The sequence below is a fragment of the Camelus dromedarius genome, chromosome 2 (assembly GCF_036321535.1).
Source record: "Camelus dromedarius isolate mCamDro1 chromosome 2, mCamDro1.pat, whole genome shotgun sequence".
Classification (NCBI taxonomy): domain Eukaryota; kingdom Metazoa; phylum Chordata; class Mammalia; order Artiodactyla; family Camelidae; genus Camelus; species Camelus dromedarius.
Genome location: NC_087437.1, coordinates 14,469,764 through 14,485,747, shown reverse-complemented (window position 1 = coordinate 14,485,747; position 15,984 = coordinate 14,469,764). Strand labels below are relative to the sequence as shown.

Below are 15,984 nucleotides of genomic sequence, written 5' to 3'. Positions count from 1 at the left end.
TCAGGACTTTGTCCAATGGTAGAATCATCTAATTAGAAGCATAATCATATGCTACAAGCAGTATCGTCACAGAAGATAATTTTTTTTTTAAATGAATACCCCTAGAAACAAAAGGACAACATCACCACCTCAGCAAAAGTGGGCTCTCTGGCTCCAAAGTTATCCCACGCATTTCTCAACTGCCCCAAGAAAAACAGCTATTATACAGATTTTAACTAAAGATTACCTGAAAACTAAAGTAGTAGCCATAAACTTGGAGGGTAATGTATAGCCCACAAGCATAGTTTAATTACAGCACAGAAGGCTGAGTTTTATAACCTGGGGAAACATTTGGCTAGAAATTCAAACAGGCCATGCCATGTTTGTAACCTTAACTTAAAAGACCCTGAATAATTTTAAAATTGGGAAAACACAGGCAAATGTTAGATCCTGATTTTTTTTTTCTGTAGTGAAATAATACATATAAACTGTAGCCCACAGGCTTCTAAGACTCCGCCCTTGAGGACATTGCTCTACAGTTTACCATATGAGCGTAGTTGAGAAAACTGTGCCCTGTTTGCTTAAAAATCACCTACCAAAGAGGCTAACTCATCCTCCGAGGAAGGCATGGTTGAGAAATGCCTTGAAAAAAATAACAAACCTGCATGCACTGGATATTTACTGGGTATATACAGTAATTTTCCAGTTTTCTCAATCAGTTTCTGTTCATTTGCTTATCCATTCATTAAGGAAGTGTCTATTTTAAAAGAATTATCATCGGAACCAAGGAGGTTACAGAAAAGTTTATTTTTTGTACTGCTTACTATAAAATCCGGGGCAACATACGTATTTATTTGAAAGAACATAATCCCTAATTAAGATATAAGTAAGTGGACTGCGGCCCCGTGGAGTCTGTAAATGCAAGTGCTGAAAAAAATGCAAAGCAAGAAAAATACAGGAGAAAAGCTTTAAACTTTTAACTTTGAAATAATTTTAGATTTACAGAAGAGCTGCAAACATAGTACTGAGTTCCTGTATACCATTCTCTTAATGCTAACATCTTATATAACCATGGTATAATTATAAACTAAGCAGTTAACATTGGTACGGTATTACTGACTAAAGTCCCACTCCATTTGAATTTCCCTGTCTTTTTTTTTTTTTTTTTTTTTTTTTTACTAATGTCCTTGAAGGAGTTCAGGACATGCTTCTCAAAAATATGCCACTTTGGCAAATGATTATTAAGAACTAAAGGCACTTAGGAAAGAGTAAATGCAGAAGGACTCTCTGACCTCTCCTTTTCTACCTAAAAACAGGCCATAAAGCTTCTCATGGGAAAGGTACCCTCCCTGGATCAGGATGAGAAGAGCATCTTTATCCACAGAGACTGAGAATCAAGGCTGAAATGGGTCTGTACAAACTGACTGAAATAACTTTTATGTCCACTGGTTTCCCTCCCACCCCATCTATGTCCCACTGCCTTCCCCGCGACCTACTGCCCCCAGTCCAACCCCTTTGTGCTGTCTTTTCATCACAAATCTACCATTTGCTTAAAAGGTGGAAAACCTTCCTGCTCTGGTCATTTCTTCAAGCTCTTCATTCTCCTGTGAAGGCCCTCATCTACATGCAGAAATTGAATAAAACTTGTATGCTTTTCTTCTGTTAACAGTCTTATGTCAGTGTAATCCTTAAGTCCAGCCAAAGATCCTAAGTGGGTAAAGGGGAATTTTTCCTCCCCTATATCCTTTTTCTGTTCCTGGCTCCAACCCAGGGTCCCACATTGCATTTAGTTGTCACCTCCTTAGTCTCCTTTCCTCCATTACAGTTTCTCAGTCTTTCCTTGCCTTCACTCTTTCATGTCCTTGTTACTGTTCAAGGGCACGGCGCAGGCATTTTGTAGAATGCTCCTGGATGTGGGGTTGTGAATTTGAGGGAAGAGCACCACAGAGGTGAAGGATTCTCTTCGTCGCGTGATATCAGGGTGTACACGATGTTAACATGACTTATTACTGGTGGAGTTCACCTTGATTATTCAGGTAAGGTGGTGTTCAGGTCTGCCAGGTTTCTCCACTGGAAAATTACTAACGTTCCCTTTCCATTCTCTCTTCATTCGAAGTGAGTCACTAGCCCAGCCCACACTCCAGGGGAGAAGAACTGACCTTCACCGACTGGAGGAAGAAGTCTCAAAGAACTTCAACATATGCTAAAACCACCACAGTAATAACTATCTGGGGAGAGATACTTTGAATCTATGCAAATACACCATCTCTTAAAGTCTTGCCTGAATTTTAGTATTCCTTGATCTTGCCTACAGCAATTTACTCTGGTGTTCTAATGATGATTTTCTATTTATCTCTATATTTTCTATATTTAATAATTGAGATTCTTTTTTAAGGAATATTTATCCTCTCTCCTCACTTATTTATTAATATTACTATGGTATCATTGACACTTATTCTTTTCTTTGGATTACACAATACGATATTGGTTTATTTTCTTGCTAAAATTACTCCAGCTTTGGCCACTGGAGGTTCTTTTAGATTTGCTTCTGTGTCTTTTTAAGATGGTCTTTATCTCTTTTTTTTCCTTGACCATTTTCTTACTTTCTGGCATTACAAGATGCTCTAGGTTTATCTGATATTTTCCTTTCCCAGATTTAGAATGAGCCATTTCTCCAAGGAGCACTGGCTCATTTTACCAGAAAAGGGTATTTAGAAACCAAGATCTGGACACTAGGTACACTCATTGCTAGAGGGATTCTGCCATTCCTAGGCCTTCTCAGGAAACAGAGCTAGAAAATCTATGTATATTAACTTCATACTGCTCATACTGTTACATCCAACTTTAAACCAACGCCAAAGGACTCATTTAAGCATTCACAGGAGAGGAGTTTCTAATCAGAGAAAGTTTGTTTTTTTTTTAAATTGAAGTATAGTAAGTTTACAATGTTGTGTCAATTTCTGGTATATAGCACAATGCTGCAGTCATACACGAATTACACATACTTGTTTTCATATTCTTTTTCACCGTTAGCCACTACAAGATATCGAACATAGTTCCCTGCGCTATACAGTATAAACTTGTTTATCTATTTTATATATACCAGTCAGTTTCTGCAAATCTCAAACTCCCAATTTATCCCTTCCCACCCCTTTCCCCCCAGTAACCATAGGTTTGTTTTCTATGTCTGTGAATCTGTTTCTGTTTTGTAAAGAAGTTCCTTTGTCTTTTTTTTTTTTAAGATTCCACATATGAGTGATATCATATGGTATTTTTCTTAGAGAAAAGTTTTAATCAAAGAAAGATTTCTCAAAATAGGCCAGGCTGAGAGGTGAAAACACCAGAATGGTCATTAATTGAGTTTCTTTGATTAAAATCTTCTCAGCAGGTGGTAGCAGGTCATATTGCATACATTTTATAGGTGAGAAAAGTGGGACTCCAGGGAGGTCAAGGAACATGGCCAGTATCTACGATACTGGTAAGAGGGAAGACTTCCCCTACCTGTGGGATGTTCATAACTTGGCATACCAGAGGAGAGGAGAGGAGAGGGAGCTCTCCAGACCAGGAAAATACAATGAGTGAAGGCAGAGGAGCACGCACTGGGGCTGGCAGGACATCCTCCTGGTTGAGGCAGAGTACTGGCTCTCTACTCCCCAGTACAGTGCAGCACAGTGAGGATTTACCCAGGGACTAAAGGAAATTCCATACCTAAGCCCTGCTTCTGCCTCCTTGGGTAATTGGCTTCATCTCTCTGTACCTCTGTTTCCTTATCTGGAAAACAGTTGCATCTTTTTAGCATACCAGGCAATAATAAAAGGTAAAGGAATGAAAATATGAATGTAAACTCTTCTACTTCATAAATGGTTTTGTTTCTGGAGCTGTTATAAGGCTAAATAAATAATGTAATAGAAAATGCACTTTATAAACACACAACATTCTTTTATAACAGGTCTAGATGAACACAATGCACTTTAATATCATGGGAAGTATTAATCGATTATATCAGTCTATAAAATCTGGAAATGAGACAAACTCAAAAGATCCCATTGTAAAAAATGACTAAAGCAAGATATGTTTCTAGTACTTTTAACATATGCAAGTAGTGTGTGATATTAATTCCAAATGCTGAGCTCCTTTTAAATTCAGCCCTGGAATATAAACTCCCAGAAGACAAGTCCATGCCTCAGGAAGAGTTCTGGATTTCCAGGAGGCCAGAGGCTCTGCATAGGAGTGCCACATGCTTCTTTTTACTACTGCTGTTTTTCGCTGTCTGTGTCACACATGACAAGCTATTAGCATGGGCAGAGAGGGAGTACAGTACAGATTAAAAGCACAGACAATGGAGCCAAATCATCTGTTTTCAAATCCTGTCTATTTCACTTATTAGTTGTACAACTTTATATAATTTCTCCATGCCTGTTTCCTCATAACGTAAAATCAAGAAAATGACAACGTAATACAACTAGGGCTGTTTTGAAAGTCAGTGAATAGACATACATAAAGCATTTAGAGCAGTGCCAGGAACATGGTGAAAACCCAGTAAGTGTTAGATGTAATTGCACTTCACTAGTAACCTTATCAAGTAGAGTTCCTAATGAGGGGGCACAGGTTGTTAGTTCAAAGTACTGGAGACATTTTATTATCTTATCTAATCACACGAGGAGAGGGGAAGAGCAGAATCACACTGAATACAGGTAAAGCTTGTTTCTTAGAACTAACTTCATGCTGAGAATGTGACTTTCAAGGAGCAGGGAAATACGGAGTTTGGGATTCTGCTTCTGGGCAGCAGCTCCCTGGCCCAGCCTCTGTCCCTCTGCTTCCCAACACATGCCTCCACCCTGAGCAGCGCTGTGTGCTTGGTCTCCTGACACTGAAACCCACCCTTACTCCACCAGCTGAACTGCCCTCCCAACTCTCCTCACAGGATAAATGCTGTCCATCCTTAAATCTACTTCCACTTCTAACCCCTCTTCAGAATCTTTCTTCATGTCAGCCAACCCCAACCTCTGTTTTTAACTCTCTTCATATGCGTGCTGAGAAGCACACCATTCCAAATATAATTTTTTTTAACTGAAGTATCCATGTATGTTAGGAGTGTCCACCCAACTGGACTGTGACTTCCTTGAGAACAGAGCCGTGTCTTACACAGCCTTATTGTGTAGCCTTCAGCAGTGGTTCTCAACAGGAGATGATTTTGGCCCCAGGTAACCTTTGGTAATAACTGGAGACATTTTTGGTTATACAACTGAGGGAGTGAGGTGTTACCTGCGTCTGGTGGGTAGAGACCAGAGATGCTGCAAAACAACTCAAAATGCACAGGACAGTTGGTCCTCTCCTGTAACAAAGAATTTTCTGGTTCAAAATATTCTTTGTGCCAAAGTTGAGAAACTTCTGCCCAACAGTATCCAGGACAGTGGAAAAATAAGATTCATTCTAATTTTGTGATTTTTTTTTTCTGTAATATCTCAATGAGCTAAGCACTAACTCTCAACTTCCATTCCAAAGTCATACCCACTAACCTGGGGTGCCTTATTACCAGCAATAATAATCATGAAAACAAGAGGGAATATTTTGTCTTTATGTTGTTTGGGCCTTGTAGTATTTGTGTCACCCTCAGTGGCATCAGCAGCAGTGACTGTTAATTCTCACTATGAATAAAGACAATGACATCTCCTTGGCATTGAGAAGATGACTATATATGTCAGTCCTGGCCTCCTGCCTCAGCACAGCCATAGGCTCTGAAGGCTGTTTACCAGCAGCCTCAGCCCAGATTACTTCTTGGATATCAGCAGCCCATCCCCTGGGCAGGTGGGGCCCGAGGTTGATTTTGTTGCTCTTGCCCAGGTGTATCTACGGGGACTAGAGTGGTCTCTAGGCCACCTATATGTCCACCTCATTGCAGTTTTTTCTTACCAACCACCAGACTTGTCCAGTTCCCAGGGGATGGGCTCTGCTCCCAGTACCTCAGTCACTGGCCGTGAGCCTGTTTCCACCACAATGGCCTTGCTGGCACCATAGCCTTGGAACTAGCCTGACCGCTAGCAAGATCTGTGCCTGCTTTCCTCAACAGCTTAGACCACCTGTCCTCAAATCTTCCTGGATATCAACTGTTCCACTATAGATGGTATGATTTTAACATTTATTTATTTATTTACTTATATTGAGTTATAGTCAGTTTACAATGTTGTGTCAGTTTCTGGTGTACAGCACAAGTCTTCAGTCATACATGAATATACATAACGTTCATTTTCATATTCTTTTTCACTGTAAGCTACTACAAGATATTGAATTTCCCTGTGCTATACAGTATAAACTTGTTTATTTTATATATACCAGTCAGTATCTGCAAATCTCGAACTCCCAGTTTATCCCTTCCTACCCATCTCCCTGCTGGCAACCACAAGTCTGTATTCTATGTCTGTGAGTCTGTTTCTGTTTTGTAAATAAGTTCATTTGTCTTTTTTTTTTTCTTAGATTCCTTAACCTTCATTTTAAATAATTTTGATCCTAAAAGATTTGAGCAGTACCATCATGATCGGGTCAGCTGGATACTTTGAATGAACCTCTATAGTGAGGGCCTGTCCCCAAACTACTGTGATAAGTACAGCTCATTCCACTACTGACATGGAGCCCAAGATGGCACATGTAAAATGTTTTTGGTGAGGAAAAGGGACATACGCAAATACTTTTAAAAGCTTCTTAGCACAATATATAATGATTACAGAAAACAAAATAAATGAATCATTACAAGTTGCTATCTCATTCTCAGAGCCTTATTTCATTTGAATTTTCTGTCTCCGGGTAATGTGATACGTTTCCATCACTCAGATGTGATCATGGCTTAAGACTTTTTATGCACTACAGAAAATGGATGGAGTAAATAAAAGGAATAGACTGAGATCAGAGCAATCAATTTTGCACTTAATTTCTATTTTGTGGAGGTGTTTTTTAAGACTCTTTACCACCCCTTACCTGTATCCTGCTCAAACGTTATCCTCAAAAACAAACAAAAAAACTTACAAACTTGTCAGAGTTATAAAGTACAAAATTGCCCAGCTAATAATATTTTTTCAAAGCAACCTAGTCTCTGAATTTAAAAATTCAGATATTCTACCATTCACAGGATAATGCCTATGGACATAATATTTCAAGTTACCAATAGATATGAGGTAATATACATAATTGATTACTTGCATTAAATCAGTATGGTTTATGACCAAGTCATGGTGATCTGCACCTGCAGGGCTCATAGAGACAACTGAAGGAACTCAGACGTTTACAACTAGAGTGTATATGCACCAATTCCAAGATATATAACTATAAAATATATTTTTAAGAAAATTATATAAATATATGAAGAAAAGGTAGGATTTCTGGAATGCTTGAGTGATGAGCTCAGTGAATATTTGCCCCAGAAAGCAAAGATAAACCTGGGCAAATTGTTGAAAACAACCAAATTTGTTGAAACTTATTAAAATAGCAAAAATCAGAGTGGAAATAAATGAAATAGAGACTAAGAAGACAATAGAAAAGATCAATGAAGAGCTGTTTTTTTAAAAAAAATTTAAAAAAAATAGACAAACCTTTAGCTAGACTCACCAAGAAAAAAGAAGACTCAAATAAAATGAGAAATGAAAGCTAGATGTTACAACTGATACCACAGAAATACAAAATCATAAGAAACTAGTATGAGCACCAACAAACTGCACAACCTATAAGAAATGGATAAGTTCTTAGAAACATATAACCTACCAAGACTGAATCATGAAGAAATAGAAAATCCGAACACACTGATTACTAGCAAGAGGATTAAATCAATAATCAAAAATCTCTCAACAAACAAAAATCCATGACCAGATGACTTCACTGGAAAATTCTACCAAACATTTGAAGAAGAATCAATACAAATCATTCTTAAACTTGTCCAAAAAAATGGAAGAGAAGGGAACACATCTAAGCTTATTTTATGAGGCCAACATTACACTGATATTAAAACCAGACAAGGACACTATCAGAAAAGAAAATTACAGACCAATATCCTAATGAACATAAGTGTAAAAATCCTGATCAAAATGTTAGCAAATTGAATTTAACAATACATTAAAAGGCTCATACACCATGATCAAGTGAGATTTATTCCAGGGATGTAAGGATAGTTCAACATCCACAGATCAATCAGTCAATCACAATCAATGTGATTTCACCACATTAACAAAATGAAGGCTTCAAATCAGATGATCATCTTAATAGCTGCAGAAGAAGTATTTGAGAAATTTAACATCCATTCATGATAAAAAAACTTTCAACAAAGTGGTTATAGAAGAAACGCACCTCCAACATAAAAGAGGTTATATATGACAAACCCACAGCTAACATCATCTTCAATGGTAAAAAGCTGAAAGCTTTTCCTGTATGATTAGAAACAAGACATTGTTGGCATTTTTATTCAACATACTACTGGTAGTCATAGCCACAGCAATTAGGCAAGAAAAAGAAATTAAAGGCATTCAAATCAGAAAGGAAGAAGTAAAACTTCTCTCCATTTGTAGATGACATGATATTATATACACAAAATCTAAACTCCAGCAAAAAACTGTTAGAGCTAATAAATTCAGTAAGGTTGCAGGATACAAAAGCAGAATAATATTTTGAATAAGATTCAAAAAAGAATAAAACACCTAGGAATAAATTTAACCAAGGATGTGAAAGACCTGTACACTGAAAACTATAAGGCACTGAAGAAGATAGAAATAAATTCGAAGATAGTCCATAATAATGGATTGAAAGAATATTAAATGGTCACACTACCCAAAGAAATACACAGATTCAGTGTAATCCCTATCAAAATTCCAATGGCATTTTTCTCAGAAATAGAACAAACAGTCCTAAAATTTAAATGGAACCACGAAAGACCCCAAATAGTTAAGGCTGTCTTGCAAAAGAGGAACAAAGCTGGAGATACCACACTTCCTGATTTCAAACTATACTACAAAGCTAGTAATCAAAACAGTATAGTATTGGCATAAAAACAGACACATAGATCAATGGAAAAGAATAGAAAGCTCGGGGGGAAAGCATGCCTACATGGTCAATTAACTGATGACAAAGGAGCCAAGAACACATAATGGGGAAAGAACAGTTCCTCCATTAAATGGTGTTGGAAAAAACTGGACAGCCACATGCAAAATAATGAAAAACAGGACCACCATCTTACACTATACACAAAATGAATTAAAGACTTAAATGTAAGATCTGAAACCATAAAACTAGGAAAAAAAAATAAGGGATAAACTCTTAGACACTGGTCTTGGCAATGATTTTTGGATTTGTTACCAAAAGCAAAGACAATAAAAAGCAAAAACAACCAAATGGGACTACATCAAACCAAAATGCTTCTGCACAGCAAAGGGAACCATCAACAAAATTAAAAGGCAACCTATAGAATGGGAGAAAATATTTGAAAATCATATCTTATAAGAGGCTAATATCCAAAAAGTATAAAGAACTCATAAAAACCAATAGAAAAAAACTAAATAATCTGATTAAAAATGGGCAGAAGATCCAAATAGACATTTTTTCAAAGAGGATGTACACATGGTCAACAAATACATGAAAAAAATGCTCAACATCACTACATCACTAATCATAATGGAAAGGAAAATCAAAACCACAGTGAGATTTCACTGAGGTGATATCATCTCACACCTGTCAGAATGGCTATCATCAAAAAGACAAGAAATAACAAGTGTTAGCAAGGATATCAAGAAAAGGGAACCCTTGTGCATTGTTGGTGGGAATATAAATTGGTGTAGTCACTATAGAAAACGATGTGAAGATTCCTCAAAAAGTTAAAAACAGAACCACCATATGGTCCAGCAATTCCTCTTCTGGGTATTTAACTGAAAATGGAAACACTAGTTCAAAAAGATTTCTACCCCTTTATGTTCACTGCAGAATTATTTATTATAGCCAAGGCATGGAAACAACCTAAGGGTCCATCAATTGATGAATGCGTAAAGAAACTGTGACACACACACACACACACACACACACACACACACACACATATATAGAAGTATTATTCAGCCAAAAAAAAAAATAAATCTTGCCACTTGTGATAACATGGATATACCTTGAGGGCATTATGCTAAGTAAAATAAGTCAGAGAAAGACAAATACTGTATAATCATTCACATGTTGAATCTAAAGGGAAAAAAACTCATGGATTCAGAGAACAGATTTGTGGTTACCAAAGGCAGGGTGTATGTATAGGGTAGGGATGGGACAAATGAGTCATGGTGGTGAAAAGGTACAAACTTCTAGGTATAAGATAAATAGGTCTTGGGGGTGTAATGTACAGCATGGTAACTATACTTAACACTATCTCATTGTATATTTGAAAGTAAGCTAAGAGGAAAAATGTTAAAAGTTCTCATTACAAGAAAAAAATATAACTATGTGTGGTGATGGATGTTAAATAAACATTGTGGTAATCATTTCAAAATATATACTTATACACAAATCAAATCACTATCTTGTATACCTGAAACTAATACAATTTACGTGTCAATTGTATCTCAATAAAAAATAAAAACAAAACAAAATGACCATTTAAAGATTCTGGAAATTAGTAAACAATAAAACAAAACAAAGTAAAAAACCAAAACTGGGTTAGAATGTGAACAATAAAGAGGAATGTCCAAGCTGAAAAAAAAAAAAGATTCTGGAAATTTAATACAAGTTAAAGATTCATTCAAGAAAACCTATTAAATCTCAGTAAGAACAGTGGGCGTCTGTGACATTTTAGCCAGGGATTGTCCCATCTCTTGCCCCCGCCCATCTCAGCTTCATTACCTGAAAATTCTACTCAAGCCTCAGAAGATGGAGAAGGCTGTGGGAACTGGCAGTTCTCTGCCCTGCTGCAGGGGGCTGACTTTATTTGGAGCAGAGCATGGAAAAATTCCTGTCTGGGCACTGCTGGAAACAATAGTTATCTCGGTGGCAAACAATAAGGAAAGGCTAACATCATGAGCTGCCTGAGGTCTCGATACTGGTTGGGACAAGCACAAAACAGCAGACGAGCCAGAAATTTAACAAGGAGACCCAGGGAAGGAAACAACCAAAGAGAGCCTGGCCGAGAGCCCCCTTAGCTCTGGCCTAGAAAGCTGTGCGTGCTCAGCAGAGACCAGACAGGATTCTAATGAGCTACGTGCCACTTGTCCTTGGCTGATTTTCCCCTAGTCATTCATTGTGTGTCTAGCACATCAAATGACAGCTAAACTCATTTATACCTACCCACTGTGGTCACATATCATAAGACGTTACAGACCATCTGCGCTGCCTCCTTTACTACACAGATGGTAAAACCAAGGCCTCTGAGCAGTCTAAGAACATGAGTTTCTAAAAAGTTAGTAGAAACTCAACAGAGGTTAGTTTCAAATAGCTCCTTAGGGTTTGTTAAAAGTTCATTTACCTGCAAAAAGTTGACACAATTAAACAAAAAAAGTGGTCTGGTAAGTTTGGAGTACCTGTATCAAATATACATAAAAATCTTCCTCAATCTTTATACTGTGTTTGGTCTCCCTTCCCTTTGTTTTATTCTTTTCTTTTGAGAATTTTTTTGAAGGAAGAGACTCTAAGCGGTTCCTTGGGAATCACTCTTGTGGGCTTGCTAACAGGTGATAAACCCTGCACTGAAAAATGGCTCACACCTAGTCTATGGATGATGATCCACGTTATGGCCGCTGCTCTTAACTGATCCTCTTCCCTTCTGTTCCAGTTTGCCACAACTCCTGGCTCCTGGTTTGAGCTCTTCATTTTGTGTGTTTTGCGGGTGACAATCAATGCTAAAAATACTGCAGTCTTTTGGTTGACTACCAGCAAGTCTCAGGGAAAATGACTATGACAGAGATATATGCTCCACTTCCAACTGCCACCCCAAACTATTAACATTTTCATCTTTACAACACAGCTTTTTTTCCATAATAAAAGGCTATCAATGCATGTCCTTAAGTTTTCTTACTGTAAATTCTGCTTGTTTAAGCAAGTAATTATAAGTTCCCTTGAAGACAACAGAACACTCCATGTGCATTCAAGCCTCTGATTCCCCAGAGCTTGGAAGAATGCAGGAAGCTACTTCAGTTTGGTACCAAGGAATCCTGCTCCCAAGACAACCTCTGTATGTCCTTGCTGTTTCTGATGGCTTGACATTTGGCTCATCCTTGGAATTCAATTTTAAATTGCTAGGAATAATAAGGAATAAATCCCTGTGTTTATAGCTGACATCTGCTGATCAGAACCTTGTCTTGTCTGTCTTTGTGATAAGGAGAAGCAGAAATTTTAACAGTCTAAAAACATTACTGACAAATAGCCTAACCAGCATACAGGAAAGAGTGCAAAGCAAAGAATACAGTAGGGCTGGCTGTTGCACTGTGGACTGAGCCCCTTCCTCAGTTTTTTTTTTTCCTATTTTTGTTACTTGAAGACAGCATTGCGGATAGAAGGCTTGAATCTGGGGTGGGTATGGAGCGTCTCTATCAAGGGAAAACACCTGGGTGAGGCTAATTATTCACAAAAACCATATCTGTTCTTTCAAATGAGAAAAAAAAATATCAAAATGTGTCCGGAGGCAGTGTGGTATGAACTTTGCTACCAATTATACCTGGGTTTGAACTGCGGCCACCATCAACCTGCTTAGTGACCCTGGGCACTTTCCTTACTCTCTGAGCTTCTCTGAGTTCCCTGAACAGCACAATTGATTAAATTAGATAATTTAGGTAACATTCAGGTAAAACACTGTTCATACGTGCTTGCCTGTGTCACCTACTTTCCTTCTTACCAGTGCCATCCAGAGGCAGGTGCTAAGAGTGACAAACTCATCTGTCTGCAGATAAAGGAATTCATTTTATTGTCATAATTGTAATTTCTGAGAGCAACAATACAAATGATAGAACTCATTCTGCAATTTAATAACTCAAATTCTTTTCTCGGGGGTGGGCAGGATAAAATGAGTAACTCTTACTTGACACTGTTTTTCCTGAGCCACTTCTAAAAGATCAGATATTTTAACAGCAGCTGAACCACGCAGCAGGATCCCATGGGTCAGCCACCACCACGAACATAAATAGGCTAGGAATTATTTCAGATCGTGATGTTGACAAATAGAGTACAGCTCCTCAAAGAAGATACTTTGAATAACTTTTTTTCCCCCCAAAACTCCCTGGCCAGCTCCCTCCTCTGTCAAGAAATGCCTGGATAAAATGGGACCCTGTGCATGCTCGAGTCCAGAGAACTCCATGACAGCACCAGGCAGAAGGCAGGGAGTTACTCAGGTTTCCAACTGACACACCAAACCTGCTGTCAAAGCGACTTACCACCCTGGCAGGGAGAAGCTCCTCTCAACTCTCAGCAGGGACCACCAGTCACTCCATGCGAGTGACGAATAAGTCACTGAATCACTGCGATGACTCATGCATCGAAAACAAAGCCCCCATCTGGGCTCCTCTGAGAGGCCAGGAAGGAATCTCCAAGGGGAGAATCTGGCCTTGCTAGCTAAAAACAGCAGGTAAGAAGGATAAGCCTTGCAAATACTTTTTTAATTAAATGGAAGATTTTTTTTTTCCCCCTTCCCTCTTCCCTTGTTCTGCCTCTTTCTTCTTTCCATTCCCTCCTGTCTTACCAGATGCTCTTAGACACTTTGGGTCACATCTGCCAGCCTGCTACGACACAAATAGACCCCCAACAAGAGGTTCCCTCAGCCAAGAGCAAGCACTGCTCAGTAACAATCATTTTGCAAGAAGCAGTGAAGGCAGTTCTACATTTCAAATTCCTGACCTAAAATTTAACCGAAATCTAACAATTAGTTAATTATATTTTATTTATTGCTGAAAATAGACCCTTTGCATCCTGAAATAGGGATCTATATTCTAACTCAGGAAGCAAAAGAAGTGAAGATCAGAACCACCAGATATAATCAGAAAATGCTGAGTTCTCAGCACAGAGGTATCCCTAATATATTAAATACTGATTCTCCTAAAACCAACTCACCATTTGTCCTGAAAACACGTCAAATGGTTTGTGTAACAAACTAAACTCCTTCTCTCCCTGCAACGGGACTTTCACCAGCCCCGCAGACATGCGCATCACCTCTGTGCTTCTCAGTCTTGCCAGCTTTCTAAATTAGAGACACTGGAGTACATCCTCTAATCTCTCTGCTTTAAATCTACTGTTAAGATTTTTATCTTGCCAAAGTCTTTTGAAATATCATTTCTTCTCTGCATTACCTTTGCTTTGCCTTTGGTTTAGGTACTCAGCCTCCTCCCAGGTGATCACTGCAACTCATGGCCCACCAGGCAATAGTGTATTTTACTCATCAGTAATGCATCTAATCATGTCACTCCACTGCTTTAAACCTCCCCCAACTCTCTGCTGCTTTCAGTTTGGCATTTACGGCTCTTCACGACCCACTAGCTAGCTAGCTAACCTCCCCAGCTCCATCTGGCACCGACCCGCTCCTAAGCTCCATTCCGCTGCATTGATGAATGTTCCATGAACGTACCCAGAGTTCTCCACACTTCACATCTCAGCCTTTCCTGAGATGCCCCCTGCTCCCCGTGCTCTTAATACTTGGCCTCCCCCCCGTGTTCTCAGTACCGTATCCTTATCTCAAATTCTGTACTTAGTCACTCCGCAATTATATACTTTATGGGAGTGTTTCTTACTCATCTCTCTAGCGCTGATATGTAGTGGAGAGTCCACTATTAAAACAAGACTCACTTAAAGAAATTCTAAAGGACATACTTCAGAAAGAAGGAAAATGACTGCATCTGGGAACCCTGAACTGGAAGAAAGTAGTGAGGGAAAGTATTGACAAATAGATGAATAAAACCAAGCTAACTTTATTTAAAACTATAAGAAAAATGTGCAATTTGTGGAGGAAAAATAGGGAAGCCGAGGAGAGGTAAGCTTTTGAATTTTGGAGTATGAGTGGTAACATACTTAAGACATAGAAACTTTTTAAAGTATGTCTGTTGACATAGCTATTAAGGGAACATACATAAAGCATATAACGTCCAAAGAAGTGGGGGGTGAAGCTGGAACTGGGAGAAAAAAATATCAATTCAAAAGACAGAAAGAAGAGAGAGGGGAAAAGAAAGAGAAAACTACATAAAACAGTGATAGAAATAAATTTAAATATATCATCAATTACAATAAATGCAAAAGACCCCACTTTCCAATTAAAAGTAAAAAAACCTAGTGATATGCTGCTTATAAAAGACCCACCTAAAATATGGAAACAACACACATACATAAGGTTTATAAATCTGTATGTACCTAGTAATATTATCTGAAAATATGCAAGACAAAAACTGACGTGGTAACTAGAGAAATGGACAAACCACTGGAGAGAGAAACCACAGTACAATTCTTCTAGTAATTGACAGTTTCAGCAGATAAAAATCAGTTAGGATAGATAGATGAGATTTAAACGATAAAGCGAGCAAAACAGCAAAGCGAGTCACATGAAGTTTTTGGTTTCCTAGTGCATATAAAAGTTATGGTTACACCATACTGTAGTCTAAGTGTGTAATAACATTATGTCTAAAAAAACTGTACATGCCTTAATTTAAAAATACTACATTAAATTAAAATTAAATATTAAATAAAAAATACTTTATTAAATTATTAATACTTTTAAAAAATGCTACCATTGTCAGCCTTCAGCAAGCCCTAATCTGTTTGCTGGTACAGGGTCTTTCTTTGATGCTGATGGCTGCCGACTAATCAGGGTGGTGGCTGCTGAAGGCTGCGTTGGCTGTGGCAATTTCTTAAGACAACAATGAAGGTTACCACATTGACTGAGGTTGAGAGGTTGGTTCATGAGTTTTAAGGAGAGAAGCCGTCTCCATAACGTAAAAGTGCGAGGGGAAGTAACGGGCGCTGATACAGAAGCTGCAGCAAGTTCTCCGGAAGACCTCGCTAAGGTAGTCAGCGAAGGTGGCTACC

The 15,984-nt window shown here is 38.3% G+C and overlaps 1 protein-coding gene across 6 annotated transcripts in view; it reads right to left on the bottom strand.

Moving 5' to 3' along the window:
* The window catches only part of TMEM108 (transmembrane protein 108), a 291,126-nt gene that overhangs the window by 174,886 nt on the left and 100,256 nt on the right, over positions 1-15,984 (bottom strand). Inside the window, exon 2 of one of the 6 annotated variants that reach the window (XM_064491253.1) lies at positions 5,245-5,314. The exons of the other annotated variants lie outside the window; for them this stretch is intronic. The gene's annotated coding sequence lies outside the window, so the exon portion shown is untranslated. The remainder of the gene's footprint in view (positions 1-5,244; positions 5,315-15,984) is intronic. 6 annotated transcript variants of the gene reach the window in all.